Source organism: Marmota monax, unplaced genomic scaffold (genome assembly GCF_021218885.2).
Source record: "Marmota monax isolate L192 unplaced genomic scaffold, Marmota_monax_Labrador192_F-V1.1 WCK01_AAM20220418_F8-fsc00057, whole genome shotgun sequence".
Lineage (NCBI taxonomy): Eukaryota > Metazoa > Chordata > Mammalia > Rodentia > Sciuridae > Marmota > Marmota monax.
In genome coordinates, this window is record NW_026693933.1 from 10,816,656 (window position 1) to 10,844,292 (window position 27,637).

At 39.9% G+C, this 27,637-nt stretch overlaps 1 pseudogene; it reads left to right on the top strand.

Moving 5' to 3' along the window:
• The first annotated feature begins 20,634 nt into the window (after positions 1-20,634).
• On the top strand, positions 20,635-23,944 carry LOC124106044 (smad nuclear-interacting protein 1-like; annotated as a pseudogene).
• Positions 23,945-27,637: the final 3,693 nt, after the last annotated feature.

Consider the following 27,637-nt stretch of genomic DNA (forward strand, 5'->3'; position numbering starts at 1 on the left):
ATGGCTGGAGAGATAGAGGTCACTGGGGGTGTTCACTGGGTGGGTTTATCTTTCCTTCTCTTTTCCCTCTCTCTACTTCCTGGCTATCATAAATGGAGCATTTATGATGTGCTGCCTCACATTAGACCCAGAGCAATGGACTTGGAAGACCATGAACTAAACCTCTGAACAAAATAAACTTTCCATCCTCTAAATTGTTCCTGCCAGGAATTTTGGTTACAGCAATGCAAACCTGACTATCACATGGCATACAGCATGAAAGACTTTTTAGTTTTACTTCCATTTTATGTATGAAACTAAAGAGTTCAAAAATATACATGGAGAAGGTGTCAGAGGAAGACTTGTGAATGTTACCACATATATTTGATATTTCCCTAGTTTTTCCTAGAAATCACTAAAAAAAGCCAAAAGCACAGAAACCAAAAAAACTCCACTTTGATGAAACTGAATTCTTATAGCAATGATTCTAGAGAAGGGGGAGAATTTGAGAATGGGGAGAAGGGATATGGAAACTATAGACCCCAAAGGGCAGTAAAGGAAAATGGGAGTGCTTCCTGAGGTACAAAACTCAAAACTCTTATTGCAATGGAGTACATAGGAAGCAGTGGTGCTCCTGGATTACATTTGCTTTTAAGAATCCAAGAAAGTAGAGTCAAATGAGAAGTCACAAAGAAAAGCGATATGTAGAGGAAATGAACTGTTTCCATGGCAATAGGAGAGAAAAAGTTGCTATTGTGAGAAAGAGCCACTATGGCCTATAGTCACCACTCACAAAAACCAGATAATAAGAAAATCCCAGAGTAGGCCTTGGTACTGGTCCTTTCCAACATATACTTGCAAACAGTTGGTCTGGAAAAAAACTTCTACAGTGAAAAATCAAATTGTGAGAATCCATATAAATATATACCATAGGGAGAAGGAAAAAAAGAACTGAAAGACATTAGGCAAAGAATATTTATGAGAAAGTCATCTGCTCTAAGGCAATGTTTATTATAACCAAGTATATTGCATTGATTAAAATAATAACCAATTGCTTATATGAAACGAACTTCAAACAGATATTCAAGAGCCCCAGGAAGAGATGTTATATCCAGGGGTAGATAAAATGTAAACTGGAAGAGATCAAGAAAGGAAGATTTTTAAAAAGCCAAATCATTATAGAAATGAAGGCAAAATTGGAAGGAATACAAACACTGCTAAAATATACTAAAGAACAGAGGATCAGTTAAAGAAGCAAGATGAAAAAAAAAGGTTGAATGAAAGAAAATAGATGGAGAGAATAGGTGAAAAGGATATAACAGACACATAACTATTTAATAGATATTCAAACTCCCTCGTAGTAAAAGAAAGGCACGTTAAATATACACCAAGATATAGACTTATTTTTAACAATATTAGTAAAACGTGAGTAGATTCTGCTCATGTTGCTTAGTAGTTTGAACAGAAGGAACATCCTTCTCTAAGGGACAGTAAATAAAGACATACAGTTGGTTCAGATACAAGCGTTTTATCAACTTCCTGCTTTTATAAACCTATTTTTTTTTTCTGTAGAGAGGGAGTCAAGCACATCTGATAGGGAAAAGGGACAGAGGAAGGAGACGATCCTATAAGAGTGCTGGAGATTTGGAAAAACATCCGTGTGGAAAAGAAAAAAAGTTATTATCTGGAAAATGTAAAAGAATCCTGTATGAGGTAACCGAGTTGCTGATCTGCACTGTTCAACTGCCGGTTTGGGGTATCAGGAAGACAAAGGTTGGGGTTTCTAGGGCAGAACAGGTGGAAATACAGAGGGGCAAGAGAGCTGGCTACAACAGTGGTTGAAGTATCAATGGAGTCAAAGGAGGTTGGTAATTTATTGGATTCACTTAGTCCATTGAATTTCAGAAGTTGAATATCCCAAGCTGTGGACCTCCAGGATACAGAAAGTTCGCTTATAACCCACTCCTCTTCCTTTTCTCAAAGGCACAATAATCTGCTTGGTCAGATTTCAGGATGTCAAATTAGGCTGTACTTACTCACAGGGAAGTCCATTTGAGAAAAGATGTCAGTTCATGGATGCGACTTGTCCCTTTTCTCTCTTTCACCCAATTGACCCACATGATTAGCTGGCCAGGTTTATCAGAAAGATCTCTGCCCATATTTTCTTCCTCTGTCTCCCTTGTCTTTGTTGCTTACAGAGGCAAGGATTGTGAGTTCACACCCTGTCTTTTCCTTCCCTATAGCTAGCTGCCTTGGGTGTGGGGAGATGCGAGGTGCATGTTGGAGTTCCTACACTGCTTTAGTTTGAGATTTATGGGATTCCAGGAAAAGGGTGCTCCCTGCTCTCCAGCCCAAATCACTGTTTTCTTCACAGACCTAGAGAGCCCTTTGGGAAAAAGTGGCTAAGCCCAGAGATTTTTGGCAAATATCTTTGTTAGAAATTGGAGGGAATTCTCCATGCTGTATCAACAAGAAGAGTCTGCAGCACGAGACTGTGGTGAAGAGGAACTAAAGGCTTTGGAAAGTGGGAGAAAAAACTCTGTATCTCGTGTTAGGCTTAGAAATGTCAGAAGCACTTTGGGTTAAAGTTCATAGTAAAATGCTTCAGCAGGGAGTTAACAGTTTTAAAAACAGCCATATCAAAAACTAGAAGATATGTTGGCACTTTTATACTTTTGTAAAGCAAAAGGGCTTAAAGGTTTAGGATAGAAATGAATAGCAATAACAATTTAATAAGCCAATAAATTCATTAATGCCTTATATGAGCAGTACAAAGCAATTCCTGAGCTCTTATTATTTATTATCAATAGATAGAAATCTTGACACGGATGTTCATATAACCATAATGGTTTATATTTCAGATAGGTAAAGATAAATTCTGAAGTAAAATAATTTGTTACAGGGAATTCAAATCTCTTCACAGAGAGATGAAACAGAAAATCTTCCACATGTGGTAAAGCACAGTATTCAACTAGTCTTACCTGGGACCTTGACTTTAGTCTTTGTGGAGATTTTAAACATCATAAATGTGGCTTCCTTATAAACATAGATGTTGGATTTACAACATTGCATGAATAAGCAAAATAATTTTACATTTCTCAAAAAGAGGTTTGCAATTTCCATGGGAACAGGGATGGGGTTATCTTAAATTCTCTAGAATGGAATGGGATAGAGAGGATACCAGAACCTCAGTGAATGGGTCCTAAAGACTCCATAGATTGTAAGTGGGATGAAACTTGAATACAGGGAACAGAAAGGGAGGTCAAAGAAGTTAGACCATTTCTGTATGATATCTGTCTCTTAATAATTAGTCCATAGATGTCTGTCTGTAGTAATCATTACTTTTTTTTTTTTTTTTTTAAGATAGACAACTTCAGTGAAGGTAGAGGAAGAGAAAGATATCATTAACTACAAATGGCTTAGCAGTCTCATAATCCAATTCTGGGATCTATAGAATTGGAAGTTGGCAACCTGCTCAAAGTAATACTGTCTTTCTATGGTTGTCTTTCTCTGTTATAGTTTGGATCTCGAAATGTGCCCTGAAAAGCTCATGTTTTGAAAGCATGGTCCCCAAGACAACAAAGTTCAGAGGTGGAGCTTTTAGGCAATGATGAGAGTGGATTAATCCATTTGATGGATTAATAATTTGAATGGACAACTGAGTGGTAACTGTAGGTAGGTGGAGCAAGGCTGGAGGAAGTAGGTCACTGCGGGTATGTGGCCTTGGACAATCTGTCCCTGGCCGCTTTCTCTCCTTCTGCTTCCCAACTGCCAAGAGCTGAGCACATTTCCTCTACCACACTCTTCCTCCATGATGTCATGCTTCACCTTGGCCCAGAGCAACAGAGTTGGCCAACCATGGACTATACCTTTGAAACCATGAGCCAAAGTAAAACTTTCCTCCTCTAAGTTGTTCTTATCAGATATTTAAATCATAGTGATAAGCTGTCACACACTCTCTCCACCTATCATTTTTATACTAGCTGTATTGAGATAATTTAGACCATATATTTCACCCATCTAAAGTGGACAAGACAGTCATTTTTAGTATATGCAGTTATTCAACCATTACAAATGTTGTGGAACATTGTTATTTGCTCCAAAAAAGAAATATACACCCTCAGAAGTCACCACTATTTTCCTACAGACACCCCTTCCCCAACCCTAGGCAACTACTTATCTATTTTATGTGTATAGATTTGCATATCCTGGACACTATATAAATAGAATCATACAATATGACTTTGTGACTAGCTTCTTTCACTTTGCATGATATTTCTTAGGTTTGCTGTATTATAGTATATATCAGTATGTCATTGCTTTTTGATTAATAATAGATAAAATGTATAGCATATAAACATAGTATCTATTTGACTTGATGGACATTTGGCTTGATTGTACTTTTTGGCTACAATGAGTTATTCTGCTTTGAACATCTTATACAATTTGTGTGAACATAGGTATACACTAAAGAGAAATGAAAATCTAGGAGTGGAATTACTGGTTCGTGTGTTAACTCTAATTTTAACCTTTTGAGACACCACCAGACTGGTTTTCAAAGTGGTTGCACCATTTTATATTCCAGCAGGGTATATGGGTTCTAATATGTCATATCCTTACTAATATGTTATTTTCCATGTTTTTGTTTTAGCCATCCTACTGGTTAAAGTGGTATCATATTGTAGTTTTGATTTGTATTCCCTGATGGCCAGTGATATTGAACATGTTTGTGTGCTTACTGGTCATTGGTAAATATTTAGAGAAATGTCTATTCAGATCTTTGTCCATTTTAGTACTGGGTCACTTATCTTTTGGGTATTGAAATGTAGGATTCTTTTTACATCTTAGATACAAGTTTGTGACCAGATATATAATTTGCAGATATATTCTCCCTCTGGATTTACTTTTAGTTAATAGCTTCAGTCACTGCAGAAAGCCTTCTGCAGAGAAGTTAAAAAACATTCTGAGATGCCATTTGCATTTATGATCTCTATGCAATTCGTCTATCTGGGGGCTTTTATACATAGCTTTGGGATTAGGAGGAATAGAAAAGACTTGCTGAATAAGAAACTCAATTACTAATTTCATTCTGTTTCCCATTTGGTGGGAACATAAGATGGGAAGGAAATTTGCTCGTCCTATATGTAAGCTTCTAATATTCTGCATGAGCCTTAGTGCTTTTACCTTTAGCTAGTGTTCAGAAGCTGATTTAGAGCGACTCTGATGGAAAGAGCTGGACTTTGTCTGATAGAAAAATTAGACTTTGAAAGAATTCTGGTGCAGAATGTAAAATCAGACCTCTCCAAAGTTCACCTTTATTTACTTCTCTTTAAGAGAATTAAAAAGTCTTATTTACTCTGGCTTTTCCATATATTTTTTATAGATTTAGATTTGTTTCAATTTTTTTAAACACCTAGCACTCCAACCACTTTTAGTTTATGATTCATTAACATCACAATAGAAGTTTTAGCAATGCCAGCCAAAATAGCTCTTCATGATTTGCCTCTAATTATATGGGTCATGGTGAACTTAATTCTTTATTTATATTGCCATGGAGATTTACAAACCAAAAAGGTTGCCTAATGCATGTAGGTTGTTCAACTGCTTTTTGATTAACTCATCGAGTACCAAGAATCATGAAATGGAAGAACTCAACCCGTGAGAATGCTTACTGCAACGCCTCTATGGGCGAGCATTCCTCCAGTAAGTGCATATTAATATAGGTGATTTTAAATCCTCTTCTGTATTTGTCAAATCATATAGAATTAACATGTTTTTATAATTCAGTAAACCATTATTTTAAAAATTGACATTTTATTATTATTATTATACAAGATGTAATTGCTTATTATAGAAAACATAGAAATTACAAATAAGCAGAAAAGAGCAAACTAAATTTCACTCATAATTCTACTACACAGAGGTGACCAATATTATAATTTTACTATGATTCTTTCCAGAACACTTAAGATTACATGGTAATACTGGTCTACTGCTCGATTTTCCCTTTTATAAAGAAAGATATTCACAAGCTAATATAACACATTATATGATTAGAAATAACCTTCAAATCCATTTCCCTGTTTGGCGATTGAATTAACCTTGAGAGGTAAACAGGAAAAGTATTATTTTCTCTATTTTATGCATGAAGAGATAAAGGTGTAGAGAACTTAATTAGCTTATTTAAACTCTTAAATTAAAAAGTAATGGAAATGGGAACAATATTTGCATTTTTGACTCACAATCCAGTGTTCTTTTCACTCATACGCTAATAATAGGGTGGTGACACTGCAGAAGCTGAATTGCCAAGGCAGGAAATTACAGCAAATCTTAATTAAGGATATTCCTGAATCTGAGTAAAGAAAAAAATGTTGGATTCAATTATGAACTACAGTTGAAAGAAATGGCATGACTTTCTGTGCCTCATTAGCAGCTAATTAATTGCTACCAATGTAAATACCTTAATGTTACAAACATCTTATGAATAAGGTTGAAAATAACCTATAAACAAAGGAAAGAACAACTGTGACTCTACATATAACATAATAAAATGATTATCCAAAAACTACTTATCACCTTGGAGAGGTGGCTGAACTGATCAAAATGACACACAACATAGATGAAAGCAAAGTTTTCTCCTTGGGATCTCCAAATCTGCTGTAACTCTGTAGAAAACTCCCATGAACTTTTCTCTGTGTTAAACTCAGTTATGGTGGCCCCTGGATGGATTCATGTAGGATGGTTGCTGTTGTGTCTGTACAGAAACTGGCAGGAAGGATCTGTTCTGCAATGTCCCAACATGTTCCTCTCTGCTGCATGTACAATGAATGAGGTTCTCTCTCTCTTTGTACTCAAAAAGGAAGTCACATCAATGCCATGATTTTAAAGACGTAGTTCAGTGGCAAGTATGACAGAAGACACAACAGTGTGATGAAACCCTTGAAGAAGGCCAACAGGAGTTCTTCTTTAGTAGGAGAATATCATCTAAAACAGAGCTCAGCAAATTATGGTCTATTGGTCTCTATGGCCTGTCCCCCCAACCACCTTTTTTTTTTGTTCTTGTTAAAAAACATTTGATTTAGCATAGCTCTGCCTATTTATCAATGTTTCTATAGCTGCTTTTGTGCTACAATGCAGAATTGAGTAATTGCACAGAGATTATATGGTTTATAAAGATGCAGATATTCACTGTCTGGTCCTTTACAGAGAATGTTTGTCCATCCATGTTGTAGAGCAAGAACATGGGAGCTGCATTCAATGCTGAAAGAAGGCCGAGCAGAAGGATATTCTAATCTCAACTAGGAACATTAGCAACAGTAACAAGGAGAACATTTCATGAATTTTCTAACATTGAGGAATTAAAAAATGTAACAGCCTGTCCTAGAAAGTGGTATTACTGTATTAGAGTTCGAAGTATTCATGGCTGGGCTGGATGATTATACATTGGGGAAGTTAGCAGAGAGATTCAGGGTTAAGAGTAATCTGTTTGTGGGATGCTTAATTCCTATCATCACCTGTTAAACACATCGTTTCTAATCCTCATAATAAACCTCAGTTGATGAATAAGGAAATAGTTTAGAAAGAACAAAACATTTTCCCCAACTTCCAATGCTAATAAATGTTATATCTATACAGTAAGAGTGGCTGTTGCCTACGAGAATGAGGTTTTGTTTTAGAAAATTTTGTTTTAATATATTCTTTAAAAACATAGAAAAGGGCAAAGAATAATATAACATCATATTTTCACTACCCAGAACTTACAATTGTTAACAGTAGTCTAGATTTTGAAAACATCTCTGGTAATTATTTCTAAATCATCTTAATTTAAAATATCCTTTGAAAGCTATACAACTAAATACGTTTTTTTCTAATTAGTTATACATGACAGTAGAGTGAATTTTAACAAAGCATTCATAAATGGAATATAATTTCTCATTCTTCTGGTTTTGCATGATGTAGAATCACACTGGTTGTGCAATCATATGTATATGAGACAATAATGTCTGATTCATTCTGTGCTTTCTATCCCCATACCCTCTCTACTCTTTTCACTTCCCTCTAACTCAAAGTACTTCTATGCTTCCCTAGCTTCACCCCCGCTTATTGTGAATTAGCTTCTGCATATCAAAGAAAATATGTGGCCTTTGGTTTTCTGGGATTGGCTTATTTTGCTTAGCATGGTATTCTCCAGCTCCATCCATTTACCCTCAAATGCCATGATTTCATTCCTCTTTAAGGCTGAGTAGTATTCCATTATGTATATATTCCACATAAAATATATTCTTAATTGCAGTGCTTTTAATAATATTTGTAGATACTTTTTTTTTTTTTTTTAAATCAGCAGGATCTCTATTCTCCTTGTATCTATTGTAGCCAGTGTTCTTAAACTCCCCATGAGACTGATTACAAACTGATTTGGAGGACCCTGAATCATGCACATATGTAAAGTAAGTGATTATATATAGTTATATTATTCAACTCCACTCATCCCTTTGTATGTTCCTGGTACTCTGCTGCACAGCCCCACTTTTACAGGTTCATTAAAAAGAACAAGATCTTGCATTATTAAGCAAGACCATGTCTTGGAATAAAACATACATTTTATTTAAGGTGCATAGAAAATTGGAAGTAACCAATTCAACATTTTTACATCATAATTTTGTTTTATTCTTTTTCTTTCTTCCTTTCCTCATTTTACTTCCCATTTTTCATCTTGAAATAGTTGTATAAGGTATACTTGACTGGTGGTCAAAATAGCTGACTGAAATCATTAATGTTTCAGAACACATTTCCTCCCATCCTTTGCAACCCTGCCAAACTGCTGTGTTCTCCAGACACAAGGTAATTCTGGTTAACAACTCCACCTTAATGATATGGGAGTGAGAGCATACTGCTTGTCCCAAGATGAACAGAGCAATCCCAGTAGAGAACTCAAAGTTATGGGTCATTTTCTTAATTAAAATGTTGATCAGATGAAATTGGTACTTTCAGTGACTTTTTGCTCTTCTCGTTAATGGGGGAAGTGTGCCTCCTGCTAAGTAATGACTCCCAATGTGTTCCTGGGGCTCCCCTGGGAAAGGGGGTTGTCACAGGCCTTCCCAGGCAGGTAGCATCCTCAGCTCTCACTCCTTCCTCCTACTTGCCTGCCATCTTTCTGGGGAGTGCTGGATCCTCCAAGTACCTTACTGTGCTGGTTGTTTTTGCTATTTCTCTAGGACCACCCAGGGCCCCCCTGCTAATGAAAGGAAGCCCATGAGATGCCAAAGCTTCTGTAGTCTGTGGCAGAGTTGGGAAGATACTTTTCTTTGTGTCCTCTCTATTGGAGTGTCACCAAAGCCATTCGTTTCCAGTGCCTCTCAGAGTGTGAATCTCCTTCTATTAGTTTGCTAGGGTTGCAGTAACAAATTCCCACAAACTGGCCTAAATAACAGGAATTTATTATCTTACTTCTGTAGGCTAGGAGTCTGAAAAAAAAGTGTTGGCAGGTTGGAGCCTTCTGGAGGCAGTGGGAGATAATTGGTTTAATTGTCTTGCCTAGGTTCTAGAGTTTTGCTGGCATTCTTCGATTCCTTGGCTTGTAGAAGAATCACCCGATATCTGCCTTCATCCTCACATAGCATTTTCCCTGTGTGCATGTTTATGTTCCGATTCCCCCATTTTATAAGGCACAAGTCACATCCTAGTATGACCTCACCTGGACTAATTACATCTGCAACCACCCTATTTCCAAGTAAAGTCACTTTCTTAGCTATTGGGGGTTTGGATTTCAGTATATGAATTTGTATGTGGGGAGCACAATTCAAACCATACAATTACTCCTTCGGGCTTTTTGGAGTTTTCTTAAGAAACGAAAGAGAAGTTTGGGTCACAAGATTGTTGATGAGCTTAAGATGAGTCATTTTCTAAATGGAAAAAGCACTAATCATATGGTAGCAATTATCAAGGAATAATGTGCTTATGTCTGCATGGCGAGTTCCATCAGGATATCTACATGGACAAACTATAGCAAGGCCCTTTTCCCTGTAGTCCCAGTTAGAAAGATGGGAATGGTCCCTGCATTTCACCTGTACAAAGTGGTTAGTGTTATAAGGAGCCTGGTGTTGAACAAGTGAAGGACATTCCAGCTCTCATCTTGCATCTCTCCAGAGGATTGACACTGCCTTTCCCAAGAGAAAATTAACCATAACAGTTCATTCATTCTTTCAGGTCTTCCTTAATACTTGATTCCAGGGTTGATGGAAACCTCCTCGGGGAGTGGGAACAGTGTTATAGAACACAGAAGGAGTTTTCGGATCTTCTGTTTGAACTAGATCCCAACTTAGCACTTCTGATGTTGCTGTTGTTCGTAGAGTGAGCATACTGGGACCAGAGAGGTGAGACAGCTGCTGAGAGCCCATACCTGGGTGAGGAGCTTGTGCTTGCTCTACTCCTTCCTTCACAGTTCTTTGCAATACCATGCTTTAAGTCAGCAGGAGATCTCTGGAGGCTACTGCTCAGCTCATTTTGCTTCTCCTCTCTATGTTCTTGTTAGTCTGGTTGCAGCTCATGATATTATAATGATATATTTACTTGCCTGGCCCAAAGAACCTTTTAAGGCCAAGGCATGTGAACTTGCGTTTTTATCTCAAAGCCTAGAACAGTGACTTCAAACTTCAACATTATCAGAATCCCACCCCAGGGTGCTTGTTAAAACATGGACCAATGGGTCCACCCCTAGAGTTTCTGCTTAAGTAGGCGTGAGTTAGGGCTAAAACTGCATTTCTAACAAGTCTCCAGGTGTTGTTGCTGATTATGCTGATTTAGAGACCATGAGAACCACTGACCTCAAACATGTGCTGCTCTACACTAAGCACACAATAAACGTTTTTAGAATACATGAATGAAGATGAGGAATATTACCTATGTTGTGATACTAGGAAATTAGGGAAAGGAAAAAGGTGATTGCTTACCTGCCTCTTCTGATTCTCTGGGGTAGTAAGGATACAATGAGATTATTTGCTAAGAGCATTTTGAAACCTGCTCCAGCTTTGACCAGTCCTGTTAATGCTTATTCCTCATTCCTGAGGCTTGTTAGAAGAGTGGGTTCAGAGCTTGGTTATTGTGGGAGAAGATGAGATAAGCCCAAAGATTTCCTTATCTGCTATTTTGGGACAAAAAAAAAAAAAAAATCAAAACTTCATACTTCCCATGTCAAGAAAGCTGCAAAAGCTGGTTTTGTGCTGTCTCCTTCACCACTCCATCCTGTCCCTCTGCCATCCCCCCTACAACCACACTTTACCTTAGCACATGAAACAAGTATTTAATTGTCAGTTCAGTCTTGCCCCTTGAAGGGGAAAACTGTCCTACTATTTTTATAGTCTAACATAGTCAATCATACATTAATAAAACCACAAGCCAAAGAAAATAAAATAGTATTTGGTTGGAAAAAAAAAAAAAAAAAAAAAAATCAACCCACTTGCTTAAATGCCAACTAAATTTTAAAAAATACATTCATGAAAATCATGAATTTCAAAAAAAAAGGTTTCCATTAAAGCTTCTGATTAATTTCATAGAAGACTTGTTTAAAACAGACCATATTTCTAGTTATTAAATATAATTAATTATAAATTGGTTACTGTAACTTTTCATGCTGCTGTGCTAGTAGTCATTTCTAACACTTGGCCTCTGAAAATGAAATGTTTCCATGTGTCTCTTTTCAACCATCAAAATCTCTGATAACTGGTGCTATGATTTGAATATGGTTTGTCCCCCTAAGACTAATACTGGAATTAAAGTAGAAACTTAATCCAACTATGGTGTTTAGAGGTGGGCCTTTGGGAGTTGATAGGGATTAGATAAACTCGTCAGGCTGGAATCTCCATGGTGAATCCTGGTGGCTTTCTAAGAAGACAGAGACCAGAAGAGACATACATATGAGCGCTCTTGTCTTTCAGCATGTGAGGTCAGTCTTATACCACCTTCATACTCCACCAAGAAGGCCATTACTAGATGGCCCCCCTGGACCTTGCACCCCTAGAACACTGAGCCTAAATTAACCTTTTTTTTCTTTATATCTTACCCTGGACTAGCATAGAAAATAGTTTCCTGGCTCCTTGAAAATTGGGGTGATTTCAAATAGATTCACTGCAAAGGAAGGAGTGTGGAACCAATGGGCAACATACTAGGTGGAGAAAGAATACAGAAGTCAATGCCTTTTGATTCTTGAGAATGAATTGGGTTTGTTGGGCTTTCATAGAAAAAAGGAAGAAGTTCATGGGGGAAAAAAAGGGATTAAAGATTTAAGAGAAAGAACATCCTGATGATGTCACTGAAAAAGAGATGTTTCTAGAGAAGGGTCTAAGGAGTCCCAGAAGAGGGAGGGAACTCAGCTCAAGACCAGAACTCAACTCTGGCATATGTGACAGAAAAGAATTGCAGCACAAGCCAAAGACGTAGGCAGAAGTTTATTTAGGAAGGCAGATACACCTTCAAGGGAGCATGTGGGCTGTCTGGAGAGTGAGAAGCAGAAAAAAATAATAAAAGCAAATTCAATTAAGATGAGAAACAATCTAAATGCTTAATTGATTGGAGGAAAAAAAAAGAGCCAATAACAAGTGTTGCACTAATCCACCAGGAACCCTCAGATGAGAGCCTGGATATTAATTTGTATTCAAAATGAAAATTATAGAAATCTGAATTTTAAAGATACATCATAGTAGTGAAGATGCAGCAATTATGTGAAGAAATGCAATTTAGACGGGAGATGGTCCACTTTTTAAGGGGTGATGGCAAAATACAGCTGCACAGCCAATATTTATACCAACCCATATCAATGAAGTTTTTATGCAGTTGCAAAATGGCAGTTTGGAAGAAAAGGGTCACATGACCATCCTTCCAGTACTGCTGTTTGATTTTCAGGTGTCAACTTGAGTGAGCTAATGGGTACTCAACTGGTAAAGCATAATTTATGCTGAATCACTGCTTTAATTACTCTTAGTGTTTTAGTAGGCGTGGAACCCCTCTCTCTCCTCTGCTGAAAGGAACCCCAGGTGGTTCTACTTTTGACTAGAATTATTGGGCTGCCCAGGTGACTCTGAGGGTGAAGAGAATGGTGCCTGAGTTGGTGCACGGGATGGGGAAGGGCCTCTCGCAATGTGGGCGGGCACCATCCAATCAGCTGAGAGCCTGGATGAAACAAAAGGCCCTGGCTGGAAAGGCAGGTCCATTTTTCTCTCCCTGAGGTGGGGCTTCCTTCTCTTCCTGTTCTCAGATATTGGAAAAGGCTCCCATCTTTTCTCTCTCTATTCTGATTGTTCTTTCTCTTTGGAGAACGCTGGCTAAACCTTTAGCTGTACCCCAGTGTTATTTTGTTCTCCACTCTGCTAAAGGATACACATTCGTAATCCTACTTTCTAATCTTTACTGAAAACCTCCGCTTTTCATGAGCTCCTCTCTTGGAACGGCTACTAGGAATGTAGTTATCTGTTTACTAATCTCGGGGTGAGGGTGAATGAATACAATGAACCATGGGGCTTTTGTAGGTAGGCGGCAAGAGTTATAAGACTTGGACTTTTAGTAAAAGAGGATCCAAGCAGTTTATTCTTGCATGCTTGCTATAGGATAAGGGACAATCCTGAGGCTGGATAGCTTAGCAGAACTTTGCCAGAAAAAATGGCAAAACCAACCTATAACTGAAAAAGCAGCTATCGACTTGATACCTGGAGGCTTATCTTTGGGGTCTGTTCAGATAGTGGCCACGCTTTGTGTTGCAAGAAGCTGGCTTTTTTGGACTTCCTGGGAAATTGTCGACGGTCAATAGAATTTCGGGTCTAACTCGTCACGTCAGCTCCGCTCCTAGGGTGTCATGGGTAGCTTTCCTATTATGAATCTAGAGAAATTGGGGAGAAAGTGACTCAAACCACTTGTCAACCAACAAGTACGATTGAGCACTAACTATGGTGGCCTTACTAAGCAGGGCAGCCTCTGTACTACTTTCTCATGTAGGCTTCTCCCCTTTTTCTATGAACTATAGTGGCTAGGTGAATTTTGGGGTAAAGCGCCTGTACACCAAACTAGCACGCTGATTGCCTAAAATGGCTGTGCTTACCAGCTGTAGCCTGTACTATGAATCTCAGATCTTTGATTCTCAAATCACTTACAAGGATTCAGTGCCGGGAAGAATCCTAGAACACTGTCCTTGTGCTGTGGCAAATGCCTGTAATCCTGGCTACTCAAGAGGCGGAAGCAGTAGGATCACAAGTTGAAGGCCAATTTGGGCAATATAGCATACTCTCTCTCAAAACAACTTTGAGGGGTGGGTGGGTTCAAACCACAGTACCATGCCGAAAAAAATTAATGGCTTCATGTTGCTTGGGTAGTACCTATGACTTCTACTTACTTACATCTGTTATGGTCTGGATATGAGGTGTCCTCCAAAGGCACCTGTATTAATTGCAGAAATATGCAGGAGGAAAAAGCTCTCAGGTTATGAGACCTGTTAACTAATTGATCCATCTTAGTTTAGATGGACTAGCTGGATTGTAATGGAAGGTAGGTGGTATAGAGATGAAGAAGGTGGCTCACAGGGGAGTGCTCTGAAAGGGGTCACTTTCCCAGAGACCTCATCTCTCTATCCTCTCTGCTTCCAGCTGCTACTAATGGAATAGATCAACACTTCACTACCACACTCTACTGCCAGGATAATCGGCTTCACCTTGGGTCCAAATCAATGGAGGTAGAACATTACAAAATGACCTCTTAAACTGAGCCAAAATAAACTTCCTCCTCCTAAGTCCTTGTATTTTGGTCAGCTTTTCACGGCTGTGACCATACAGAATCCAAGATACTTGCTAACAGTGAACTTCTGAAAATCGGTAGGAAAGCTACTTTCTGTTGCTCACTGCCTCCTGGATGGCATTCCGAAGTTGAATTCATGCCTCAGAATTTGAGGAAGAAAACACTGCTTTGTGGGCTCAACATAAGCAATCATGTTTAGAACTGCCATTTAGCACTGCAACAAAAAGCCTTTTAAGTAACATAACTTAAACTATGTAACTTATGCGATTTGGGCATCAATTGGTAACTTGTAAAATGCCACACATGGTCTTGCCCAGCAGTAAAATGACTCAGGTGTCAGGAAGCCAACATTTCAGTCCTGGCTCTACTAATTAGGTGACTAAGTTGTGTGATCTTTATAGGCTAAAATGGCCATACAAATGCCTACTTTTCCTAGTTTAGTTACTAGGTCAAGGGAGATCACTTCTAACAAAATGCTGTCTCAAATTACATGAGTCTGCAAGGAGATATGATTTCCCTTCCAAGAAGGCTGGCTCTTTGTTGGAGAGCATGTCGATAGGCTTGTGAAACACAAAACTGAGCTTGGCATAGTTTGGGAATGGAGAACCAAGGGCCCAGTTGCTGTGAAATCAACTGTCTGAAAGGAATTGGGGAGAATGATCAACAAGGCAAGGGGTCCAGGACACACTAGAGGATGCCTGATAGAATCTTCAAGGATAGAACTGCGTAATACCTTTAAACTTCTAGGATAGCAATGAAACTCCTAGGCCTTCAGCAAAAGTTTTCAAAAACTTTCATATTCTTGAAATGAAGATGGGAATGTGTCACGATGAGCAAAAGGTGTGACATCTGCAGTTGAGGAGAGAAATAATGTCCACGAGCTATGCCCTTATCAATGCTTGATTCACTGAATCACTCAATACACTTCCACTCTACGGGTTCTTAAGGAATGACAATCCTAAAAGCTGGTCATTACAAACAATAATTTGGGCTGATAAAAGCAGTAAACACAACTAATTCAAAGCAAACAATTGCTAAGTTAACTCTAAGTACTGCAAACACACTTAATCATGTCAGACCTATTACACTCCCTCTGCATGATAAGGCTTAAGACTTTAGATCTAGCACTTAAGCTTAAGTCCAGCAGATGCACCCTCGCTCAGACCACAGCAGTTCCTGAACCAATAAAGGCTTCTCCTGGGGGTGTACTTGACAGTTGGTTGAGACGGTTGTAGGGAGACGTTGCCATCCAGGGTCAAGAGGCTGCTGTAGAGTTAGAGCGCTGAGGATGACAGAGGATTGGGCAGATAAAAGTTGGGATGTCAGTCCAGGTCCTCATCAGGCTCCCTAGCATAGGTGGGCATCAGTGTCAGCTGGTTGAATGTGTATTCACTTGCTCCAACATCTATATGAAATTTATGTACGGTTTGGTTTCCTTCCTGATCTCACACCTGACTCTCTTCAGGGTGAAGGAAAATGACAATGACTTCACTGAGTTTTATCAGGATTGTGGAAAGTGACTTGTCCATCGGGCTATGCCTGACAATACTGGAGGGCTCTGTAGGCTAGTGCCTGGTGGGACTGCAGCCTTATTTGAAGCTGCTTGGGCTAGGGCCATCCTTACAGAATGGTGTTGGGTTAGGGAGATGTAAGGGGGGAAAAAAGCTAAAGCATAATGATCTTAAGAATTTAAATTCTCTCAAACACAAGGACAGATTAAGGAATAGGAGGTAAAGTCAGTCGGACAGACCTGAAAGGCACAGGTTAACCCCATGTGATGTAGGAAAGAACTACAAAAGACTTGAGACGATACAAAGCAAAAGTGAATTGTTTCCATAATCTGAGCAATTAGTTTGAATGAATGTACATACTACACTAAGAACCCAAACCTTTTTCTAGACCCTTTAGAGAAAGGTTAGTCCTAACTTTCCATCTTACTGCTGCCAATTGCAAAACAATTGGCCAGGCATTATAGAAAAAGCAAATGCCACCTTTTGTCAAAAAAAAGTTGAAGTCTTTATCTCTAAAGATTCTAAGATTCAAATCTTTCAAATTCAGTTTTTAGCTAATGTTTGTAAATAAGGCTGTCTTAAACTTGGTCATAGAAAATTTGGGGCATTACTAAGATTTCTAAAGTCTCTAAGATTATAGAAGGTTGAGTAACAACAAGTATGAAGCTAATTGCATCTCTTATAGGCACCATAAAAGAAGCAAACTTATTAGGAGGTATTAGCATAACCAAGCAATTGAACCTGTTGCATCCCCCCACCCCATTAGAGGGATCCTCAGGTGCCTAAAGACAAGCATAGTACTGACAGTGGTACACACCTGTAATCCCAGAGAGACTTTACTACACGTGAAGGAGATGGTTATAGGCGGGGCACTTGGGAGGGACCTTTGTTCCATCTTCCTTTGAATACTGCCTGAAGCAGGCAAAACCTTCCCCTGAGGAACCTCCAGCTTTGCTACTTAAACTGTGGTCCAAGGAACAGTGGCATCAACATTACCCACCTGAGACCTACTGAACTGGAATCTACATTTTAGTGATATCTGGGTGACTTGATACACGTCAACGTTTGAGACGCTCTCCTGTAGGAAGTGTTCGGTAAATGTTTCTTAGTGGTTGGAAAGTCAGCTTATGAAAAGGGTTGTTGCTGCCGGGAGACCATTCCTCAGGGATTTGGATGGAAGGCATGTGAATTAAGCAACTTAGTGGGGGGTGGGGTGGGGTGGAAAGGCAGTAGGAATTCGGCCATTCTTGGAACCTGTAACAGATTTAAAAAGACCTATTTGGTCTCGATATGCCTCTCATTGAAGAGTAGCAATTGCCCACTAGAACAGCGGGTATAGTTGATAATTCCATTACTCTGGATAGATCTTAAATCTGACAGATCTTAAAGTAATCTAGCCATTGTGTTCCTTGTGCTGGGCTGGGTGGCAGAGTAACATTAGTTTGAGGTTTAAAAAATTTCCTTTGTATCTTGAAATTCCTGCTAGAGTAGGTCTCATGAGTGAGCACTCAAAAAATGTCATTAACAGTGATTTGCACCACAATGGTAATACTTCTAATGCAGTTCATTCCAATGAGTGTTTGGCTTCTCATGTTAACTTTGAATTGCCCAGTAACCCAAACTGCACACTGCTGAGTGCACAGAATATTGGGCTCTGGCTAAGTGTGATTAGATACTGATTTCTGAGCCTCACGAACACTTAGTGATGCAGAAACTGTTGGGTGCTGGTTCATTATGGACCATTGGACTGACACTAGCAGAATTCCAGCAGTCACAAATTTATGGAAAAATTCCAGAGTAGGGCTGGGGGATGTGGCTCAAGCGGTAGCGCGCTCGCCTGGCATGCGTGCGGCCCGGGTTCGATCCTCAGCACCACATACAAAGATGTTGTGTCCGCCGAGAACTTAATTTTTTTTCCTCAAAAAACTAAAAAAACCAAAAAAACCCCACAGAAATTCCAGAGTAGCCGTAAGGCTCAGGCTGTGGGTTTGGCTTTTTGGGTGGCCTTGGGCAGGAGAATCGGTGAACCTAGATACTACTCATCTGTCTGCAGTTGCATACTTTTACCAATTGGACTGAACATACAAGAGATGTTTAGTGCAAACTTATTCTGACTGCTGGAAAAGACGGTTACAAGCAATGGATCTAGCAAAGAATAGCATAGCTATGGCTCTTCTATACTTGTTGGAGTTTCTATCAAAGAACTTAAAACAGCTTTAAAACTTAACACTTCTTATTCTCACCATGTATTTAAGTTGTAGAGATTAAAAAATGGCTATGAACATGTATTCAAGACAGAGTTTACATCCTCAAATCTGAGCAGACTCTGCAACTGCTTTGATTAATGGAATTAGGTAGAAGTGACAATGGCCAGTTTGAGGGGGGCCCAAGGTGGGGGTCCAGACTTTCAGATTGGCATCTAGTTGTCTCTTGGAATTCAGCCATATAGAGGCTTTATGTAGGTTCGATGAGTGTCCTGCTTTGTGCGTCAGACTGGACATCCAAGATGCACAAAGTAATCTCATGACAATTCGTTCACTTTTTAACCCAATACACAAGCTTTCCAATGATTCTAACCATGATCCAGCCACAAATGTGTAAGAGCCAAAGTAGAACCAGCCAGTCGAGCCAGGGAATTCACAGAACTTCTACGAGAAGAGATTGTTTTTAGGCCAATATATTTTGGGGTGGATTATGTATCAATAGATCAGAACACAAGTTGCCCTACTTAGGAAGTAACTCAGTAGTAGGTATGCAAATACATCTTTATTTCAGATGTGACCCTAAGCCTCCCACTTAAGACTCTGCTGCCCAATGCAAGTACTGGCACACCCGAGCTTGGAACATAACTTGTAAAGTTAGGCCTTGAATGATGCCTTCTGAGGAATCTCGTGCTTTCTGTACTAACTGTCAAATTCTACTACAACAATGAGACCAATATTTCTGGTCGTTTTCAAACCTGGATCCAAAAGGGGCATGTGCATGCTGAGCTTATCTGCTAATGATTCCAGAAGACTAGTGCCTCAGTTCCTCTAGGGTGCTTTCCTGGCAGGGAACTGACCAGAACATCAAATGGTTTCCATAAAGTTCCTATCTTTCTGATTAAGAATAGGGATAGAAAGTGATCATTATTTCTATTTCTGCATCTTTAGGAAACTTTCTCAATCCATTACTCATGTCACATTGGCAATTAGGATTCTTTTAATGTATTGGTGCAAGAGTTCAAAAATACCAGTTTCTGTGTCTGTTCTCAGATTCTCAGCCCTGGTTGCTCGTCAGTCACCTGAGGAGTATCCTAGATTAGTTAAATCAATATCTGAGGCTGGGGTCTCAGCATTAGTACTTCAGGAATTATCTCCAGCTCCAGGTGACCTGCAGATAGCAAAGGTTGAAGTTTACTTAGCCTGATTTAATTGGTCACTTGTGGAGAAGTGTTTCTCAATAGGCTAGGTTTGGAAATAGCTACACTATTTAAAAGCCTCAAACATATATCAAAGTTATATATTAGTCAGAACCCTTAACTATAAAATGAAGACATAGCAAATGTTAATCTATTCTGCTGTGGTTTTTACTTGAATGCCACCAATTCTGCTTTTGTATGAATGTAGGTAGAGGTTTCAGTCGACATTCCACAGAATTGTCTCACAGATGCCCTCCTTCCAACCTGGTTTAGTTAAATGAGATTGCATAAAAGCAATAACACTCATTCAGTTTTAATACTTATTCAAAAGGCTTCACACTTCTCATAACTTCTTGGTCCATTGGAGTTATTTTGAAAGATGTTCTCTTCTATCCTCATTCATAAGTAAATTTCTTAAGAGGAGCTCAGCTTCCAGCCTGGAAGAACTGTGATGCAGAAGAGTCTGTCTTGAACTGATTCCTCCAGGTTGGCTGTGGTTAGTTTCTTCTGGCACCCAATAGTTTCACAGCCTTCCTCTATCTTCAGCCTGTGAAGTTTGGGATACTTGCATGTACCAACCTTCTTTCCAGCATAGCTGACTGATAGAAGGGAAGGAATAGGGCCCTCATACTTCAAGGGTTTTGCTTTCCCAGTCTCTTGACTAAATTCTGCCCCCCCCTTTTTTTTAAAGGGGGGGGGGAATCAGATGGTCCTGTGCATGAACTGCTTGAAAAAGCTTGCCTTATGTAGCCAATCGTCTTCCTTGTCTTCTAAATCTTCAAGTAAGATGTTATCCTCCGGGTCTCTCAACATACATATTGTCCCTTGATTTGGAGAGAGCAATGGTGAGGGGTGTTTGCATTCTGAGTGTTATCAGAAGGTCTCACCAGGGAGCCAGATAAAGCCTCACTGGTTTTTCTAGGAATGTATTTTGTCAGCAGTAAAAATACTGGTCACATTACCTATGTCATGGCTGATGGCTTGAGCGTGGATGTCTTTGTACATGTTTCTAGCCTGCTGAGGACTGGCTTTCAGTATCTGCTTTCTTCCCTCAAAGCCATTACAGGGTTGGAGCTGCATTTCCAGATTACATGCTGTAGTCCACGGACACTGGCACTGGAAATGCAGGATACTCTCAGAGCCAATGTATAGGGAAAACAGACTTTCACTTCTGAAAGCTGTCCCAGAAGCAGAGGATTTTTGGACAATGATTCTGAGACCAAGGGCTGGACAATGGAGGTATTTGCATATAAAGGGGCCTGAAGTTGTTACGGAATATGCGTTCAGTTCCAGAAGAGTTCATTCTTAAGGCTGAGGATAGGTCTTCAGGGGTGATGACTCAATGTGCTTTAAACAAACTTTCCATGGGACTCCAGGAGCCTGAAGTACCTCTGGCGTTATTGCTTTTGAAACTTTTTCTGGACATTCCTTATCCTGATCTCTTCCTAGTCTTTTCTTTGTACTAGGGTTTTTTGTTAATCCAGTAGGCTTTACAACTGAGCCATATGCCCAGTTCTGAGACAGGGTCTTGCTGGCCTTGATCTTTTGATCCTCCTGCCCCAGCCTCCCAAGTGGCTGGGGTTATAGGTGTGTGCCACCATGCTGGGCTTTTCCTTTATCACTTGAATCATTTCTACAAAGATCTAGAATACCTCCTTTCTACTTTCCTAGGCATGCTTGAGGGAAGAGGGGAATGTTTCAAGGTGTGCTACACAATGAAAACCTCTGAAAAGGCTGCCTGCTTGTCAGTCTTGGTACTATCTCCCCACTAACAAAGGGCTAGCCACTCACTGAGCTAAAATGAAATATTCCAAGAGCAATATGTGCTCACAATAAGTCCCACAGCACTCTTGGCAGAGTCTGTGGCATCTTAACTGATGAAGCCACTAGATGTAAATCTTACCCAGTAAGGGAGCCAATGGATAACTGTCTGGGGTTTTAGGGCCTCTATCAAAATGTTTACTATTAAGTCTCCACTCATCTTAGGACATCACTGTGCAACTTCAGTTTTTGCACATAGCATCCTTTGATACACTGCTGTCTACTCACTATTGCTTTTGTTTTGAAATGCAAGAGTCATTTTTTCCCCCTTGGAACTCAGTTTTCAGTTGCTGGAGAAGTCCTGATTCTCTTTTAATCAGAGTTCCCCTCTGACGTTCAAATCTTAGTACTAATTCAAGAGGGAGTTATGATTCTGTGATGGACTCATGACATTTCTTTTTGGGGGATATTAAAGGTCAGATCTTAATGCCTTTTGTGATATATGCATCTGGCTCAAGATCAGGCAGTTTTGAATGATGGAATTTAAATTGTAATTTAGTGACGGGACAAGAAATAAGAAATTACAGCTTTGCAGAAGTGCCTGAGCTCTACACCACTCCCTTAGAATGTGTGTGAGGGTTTGAGGGTTAGAGCTGCTATTTAAAGTAACCTTTCAGGGATACCATGCTACTGTTCCAGAAATGAAAGCAAAAGCTTATGTTGCTTATATTCTGGTGACCTGATGTCTATCTTGGGAAACATAAGATAATGCCATGGCACAAATCCTTTCGTCTGAATTCAGGATTTTCAGAAAACTATACCTTTTGCTTCCCACTTGGTCCAACTGCTTCAAAATTCTTGTCCTTTTCTCAAGAAACTTGATATTCAAATGTTCCTATCCACTTTTATGTATGGATGAAAAACTGAGTCCAAATATTCTTTTTTCCAAATGAAAACAGCTCTTGCTTTACAAGAGTTGAACCAGGCCTCTTGCCACTATGGAGGGATGTCTTTTATTTGTCATCTCTGACAAACTCTCGTGTATCTCCACCTTTCATTTCTTGCTTGCCCGTCTCCCGGTTCTTCACCTTTCCTTTCCCCGGGTATGCGCAAGACCCTAGTCTTGATTCCCTGTCACAATTTTTTTTTTTTCATTTGCCATAGCTTTCAAATAGTATACTAATGACCATTCCATTCAATAATCGACTAAATAATTTGCTATTGCCATGCATTTGGGTTATCTCCATGTACAATTTTTAACAGGGCAACAAAAAGCCTTGAGGTGAATAAACCCAAAAGTTTGCTCCCCCCCACCAAGAGTAGAAATAGCTTTATTGACTTATGCATATTTCTGTTTCTACATTTGAAATTCATTGTAGTAATAAGTGGCCAACATCTACTAAGCCTTTAAAACTGCCAGCCATTATGTGCTAACTGATAAGCTTTCATTATGAAACATAAAGGGCTGGGGATGTAACTTGGCGGTAGAGCGCCCAGGTCTAACTATGAAGTAGTCAGATTGCTTTTGAAACTTAAAACTCTCTCGCCTCCTGAGCTGGGCCAATTGTGGTCCTTCCGTAGAGGGAATCATCATGTGCTCAGCTTCTCCACTGCGAGGGCTTCTGGGAGAGTGGGCACCCTGAAGCAGGAGTTCGGGGGCTAAATTCGTCCTTGCTCTTCAGGGAGAAGACGTCAACGGAACTCCTCTTACTCAACCAAACTCGGAATGAAGGAGGTGAAGAGGGAGCAGGGAAGTGAATCACCGTGAACAACTAGAACAGGAACACGGCTAGAGCTGGGAACGGTGATGAGACAGACACCGGGGTCATTCCTGCCAAAGGAGAAGTTCTGATGAGAAGGCTTGGAGTGGGCAGCCCAAACCTGCAGGCTGAGGAAGAGCTGGGTTTTATAATGCCAGGCACCAGGGCATTGCCAGAAGAATGAAGTCGGTGGCAGTGCTAATGAGGCTCAGGAGGCGATTCCTCCACCTGGTGGCAATAAAAATAGGTGCCTGCTAAGAAAAAACTAAGCTTCAAACTTCCTGGTGCACTTCTTGGACACCAACACCTTCCCGGGTGTAGTCATTAAATAGTGAGTCCCCAGAAGCTCATATCCCCCCAAAATGATGGCATCTCCACATCCTTAAAAACTATGGTATTTCAGTCATGTACATCGACAAAGCACTTAACCTTTTGGGTCAACACTGCAGCACTGCAGATCATCCTTGTTCAAAGCAGCATGCAGTCTTAACAATATCAGCTTGTGGAATACACACATTGCTGATCACACAATTGCATGAAGGGTGAAGCCCTACACCACTGACCTTGGCTCAGGCAATGGAACCTTCTTGAACAAGTGTATTGAGCCGCAGATACTGTGAACTGAAAGAAAGGATGTGCTTAAGTTTGGATTCAGCAGCAGAGAGTACGTCTTGCTTCATGAGTCATCAGATACCTCTGAACTAGACAGAAAGGAAGAGGAGGATGACAATGAGGAGGAAGTAGTATCTGACAGCTAACAAACGTAAGAACTGAAACCACTGACATTCTTCCTCCTTGGAAGACTTGCCTCAAAGAGCACTGTGGTGATCTCTGTTGCCTTAAGTCTTTCCTGTGTTGCTGACCAGCTTATTTTAGTTTAAGAACACTAAGGTTTTGAAACGCTTTCCTGTGGCACATCAGCCCTGTATTTGGCATTTGTTTTCAGAAGAGTCACCAATTACAAGTGTTTCGTAGCATTTTGGCCTTAGTTGCTTTCAGAACTGCTGCCTTGGAAATTCTTATTTGAAGATGAATCATGGCTTGTTCTCTTTGTAGTTTTTACTTAAGCTTTGTGGACCAGAGTTGGTCTTGGGGCAAACCCCTAAACAGAACCTTAAGCTTTGGTTACCAAAACGACCTCCAAAACTTTGACCTGGTTGATCTTGTCATAGAAGTTGATTTTTTTTGCACTTGGCTTTTTTGGGGGAAGGAAAGGGGGGGGGATTTACCACATGACCTCATTAGTGACTTAAATGGGTGCCATAAAGCATCTGTTTAAGTTCATGACTGCACAGGAAGATCATGGCTACTACCGATGGATGATGATTTAATATCATAAGAGGCTGAAATGCATTGTGGATCTGTTAAGAGAAATACTTTCTCTTCAGAACATGTGTGAATTTTTTGATCATCCTGTCAACATTTGAATAAAGATTCAAAACTTCATCTTTGAATAACACTGCTAACATGGTAGGATTCTTTATTCTAACATGTCTAACATGAATGTCTAAAGGATACTGTGTAACACATTTCATCCTTAAAAAATTGTTCAAAGGTTGTATCTACATCCAAGGCTGGAAATCAAGGAGACTGTCCAGTTTCCAGATTTTCTACCAGAGGACTATGTAAGTAGGAAAAGTCTCCTTAACTTGTGTATACATAGTACACAGCTCTTTAACATGTGTATGACTTTCATAAGACAGTGTTTTGTGACGTAAATGTAATACTACATGATGTACACAGGCCTCCTGGCATCTGAAAAGATTTTTGTTTATGTATTTTGGGGACTCAAAAAAACAAACTTGTAAACATAGCTCTCCCCCTCCCCCAAAGAGCTTGAACCAATTATTGGATAAGAGTCATATTTATTAAAAGCAGAGATAATGTAATGTAGAAAAAGCAGTGGGGTGAGATTCAAGATGGCGGGCCTGAGGGAGGCAGCATTTGGTGTCTCTCCATGACCTGGAACTTAAGTTGTGATTATACCACTTCTTTGTGAGCAGTATTCTTGCTCCCACGTGGGAATCATGGCCATCATGCCCATCCAGGACTCCAGGCCTCGGCATCAGTAGGTCTCTCAACCACTCACCTACGCAGAACTATTGGGTACCCTGGCGGGCACCATCAGCACCCAAGCAGAAATCGCCAATGCCACTCCCATGCAGGACAGCCGGCAGCTTCCCACATGCAGGAACTCTGGCCACTCCAGTGGAGCTCCCCTGGCTGCTGCCATCTTGGGACTTGCGGCAGTGGATAGTCCCCCACGTGCAGTAGCCAGCCCGCCTGCACCTGAGAACTTCACATGGGCTTTGAAGTTGGCTAATAGCCACACACTGCACAAGCTTGTCTCTGAATTTGACCTCTAACACCATGGCTGGGCTCCCCCCATGTGACCTGACAGTCCACTTCTGAAAGCAGGTGCCTCCATCTTGGGCCACCTTCACCATCTTCAGTGGGGAGCAACTCAGTTTTGGAACTCCAGCTGGCCAGGTACTCAGTTTCTACCTCTCCTTCCCTCCCCAGTAGCTGCTAATGCAGCATAGTAACACCCTAGTTAACCGGTATCTCTGCCCTCACGGTGATGGTTAACAGATGACCCCACCTATTGGATGAGAAGGGAAACGGGAAAGATACGATTTCTAACCAAAACAATCCTGTTCAAGATTTTTCCCCTCTCCTTCTGTTCTCCCACCCTTCCATCCCCAATGTATGTGAAACAAAGTAGTTTGCATGAACTAGGATTTTTTGAGGACTGGGACATCTGAATACATTACAGCTGTGCTGTGTGTATTTTTCTTTAATCCCATCAATTTCTACTTATTCTCAATGTCTTATGTACTCCACTATCTTCTACTTGTCTACCCCAAATTACTTCTCTCCCTTCTACTAGTCTTCTGTTTAGATTTCTATTTCACACTTCCTAAGATGACAACTTTATCCTCACCACTTACCTCCTCGGCATATCGTTCTTCTTACCCCTGGTTTTTTGTCCACCTCCAGAAACTGTAAACCCTCTTACAAATCTTCTGACTATATTGTAGATAATAATTCACCATTTTTGTATATTGTGTCCAGTGTCTTAATGGCAAACACTTGTTTTTAGGGGTTCCATCCTCATATCAAAGTAGACTTCAAGCCAAAGTTAATCAAAAGGGATTAAAAAGGACATTCCATACTGTTAGGTCAGTGGTGGCGACTTAATGGGGGGGGGCGGGAACACCAAAAGCAGAAGACGGGAAACTGATCAGAACTGAAATCAATGAAATTGAAACAAAGTTTGTTCTTTAAAAAATTGACAGACCCTTAGTCATGCTAATGAAGAGGGGAGAGAACTCAAATTATTAACATACACAATGAAAAAGGAAATAACTTCTGTATTTCTGTAGTGTCTATTGTGATAATTTCCAGTTATCTGAAAACGTGTACTCCAATAAAACAGAAAATATCAAAGGCATTGGCAAACTTCTAGTCATGATTAGCCCAAACCGAATCAGGATGGGTATATACAAGTTAAACAGATCTAAAGCAATGAAATAGGCTTCTGTTGGTGTCTTTATCAACCGAGAAAAAGCCTGGGACCAGATGGATACATAGAAGAGTTCTACAAGATCTTTAAAGAACTAGTACCAATACTCAGATCATTTCATGAAATGGAATGAGTTTGGAAGTGCTTTTTTTGAGGCCAATATTACCCTGATTCCAAAAACAGATGAAGATGCATCAAAGAGAACTTCAGACCAATATCTCTAATGAATGTAGATGGCAAAAATTCTCAACTCTGGCAAATCAAATACAAAATATATTAAGTGCACCATGATCCAAGTGGGTTCATCCCAGGGATGCAAGACTGGTTCAACATAAGGAAACATAATTCATCAATATGACCATGTGATTCTTTAGGTCCATCAATAGATGCAGAAAAAGCATTTGACAAAATGTGCAAAACACTAAAACTAGAGAACAGTTCTTACAATGTTAATTGTTCCTATCTATGCTAAGCCCCAGGCCAACATTCTAAATGGCAAAAAATTAAACGTTTCCTCTAAATACTAGAACAAAAATGCAAATTGGTGTAACTACTCTGGAAAGCAGTATGGAGACTTCCTCAGAAAACTCGGGAATGGAAGCACTATTGGACCCAGCTATCCTGCTTCTCGGTGTATACTCAAAGGACTTAAAAACAGCATACCCCAGTTCACAATAGCTAACCTGTGGAACAATCCAGATACCCTTCGTAGATGAATGGATAGGGAAACTTGTGTATATATACACAATGGAACATTACTCAGCAGTAAGAGAATAAAATCACAGCGTTTGCAGGTAAATGGTTGGAATTGGAGAAGATAATGCTGATTGAAGCAAGCCAATTCCAAAAAAACAAATGCCAAGTGTTTTCTGACGAGGATACTGATTCATAATGGAGTTGGGAGGGGAAGCATGGGAGGAGTAGA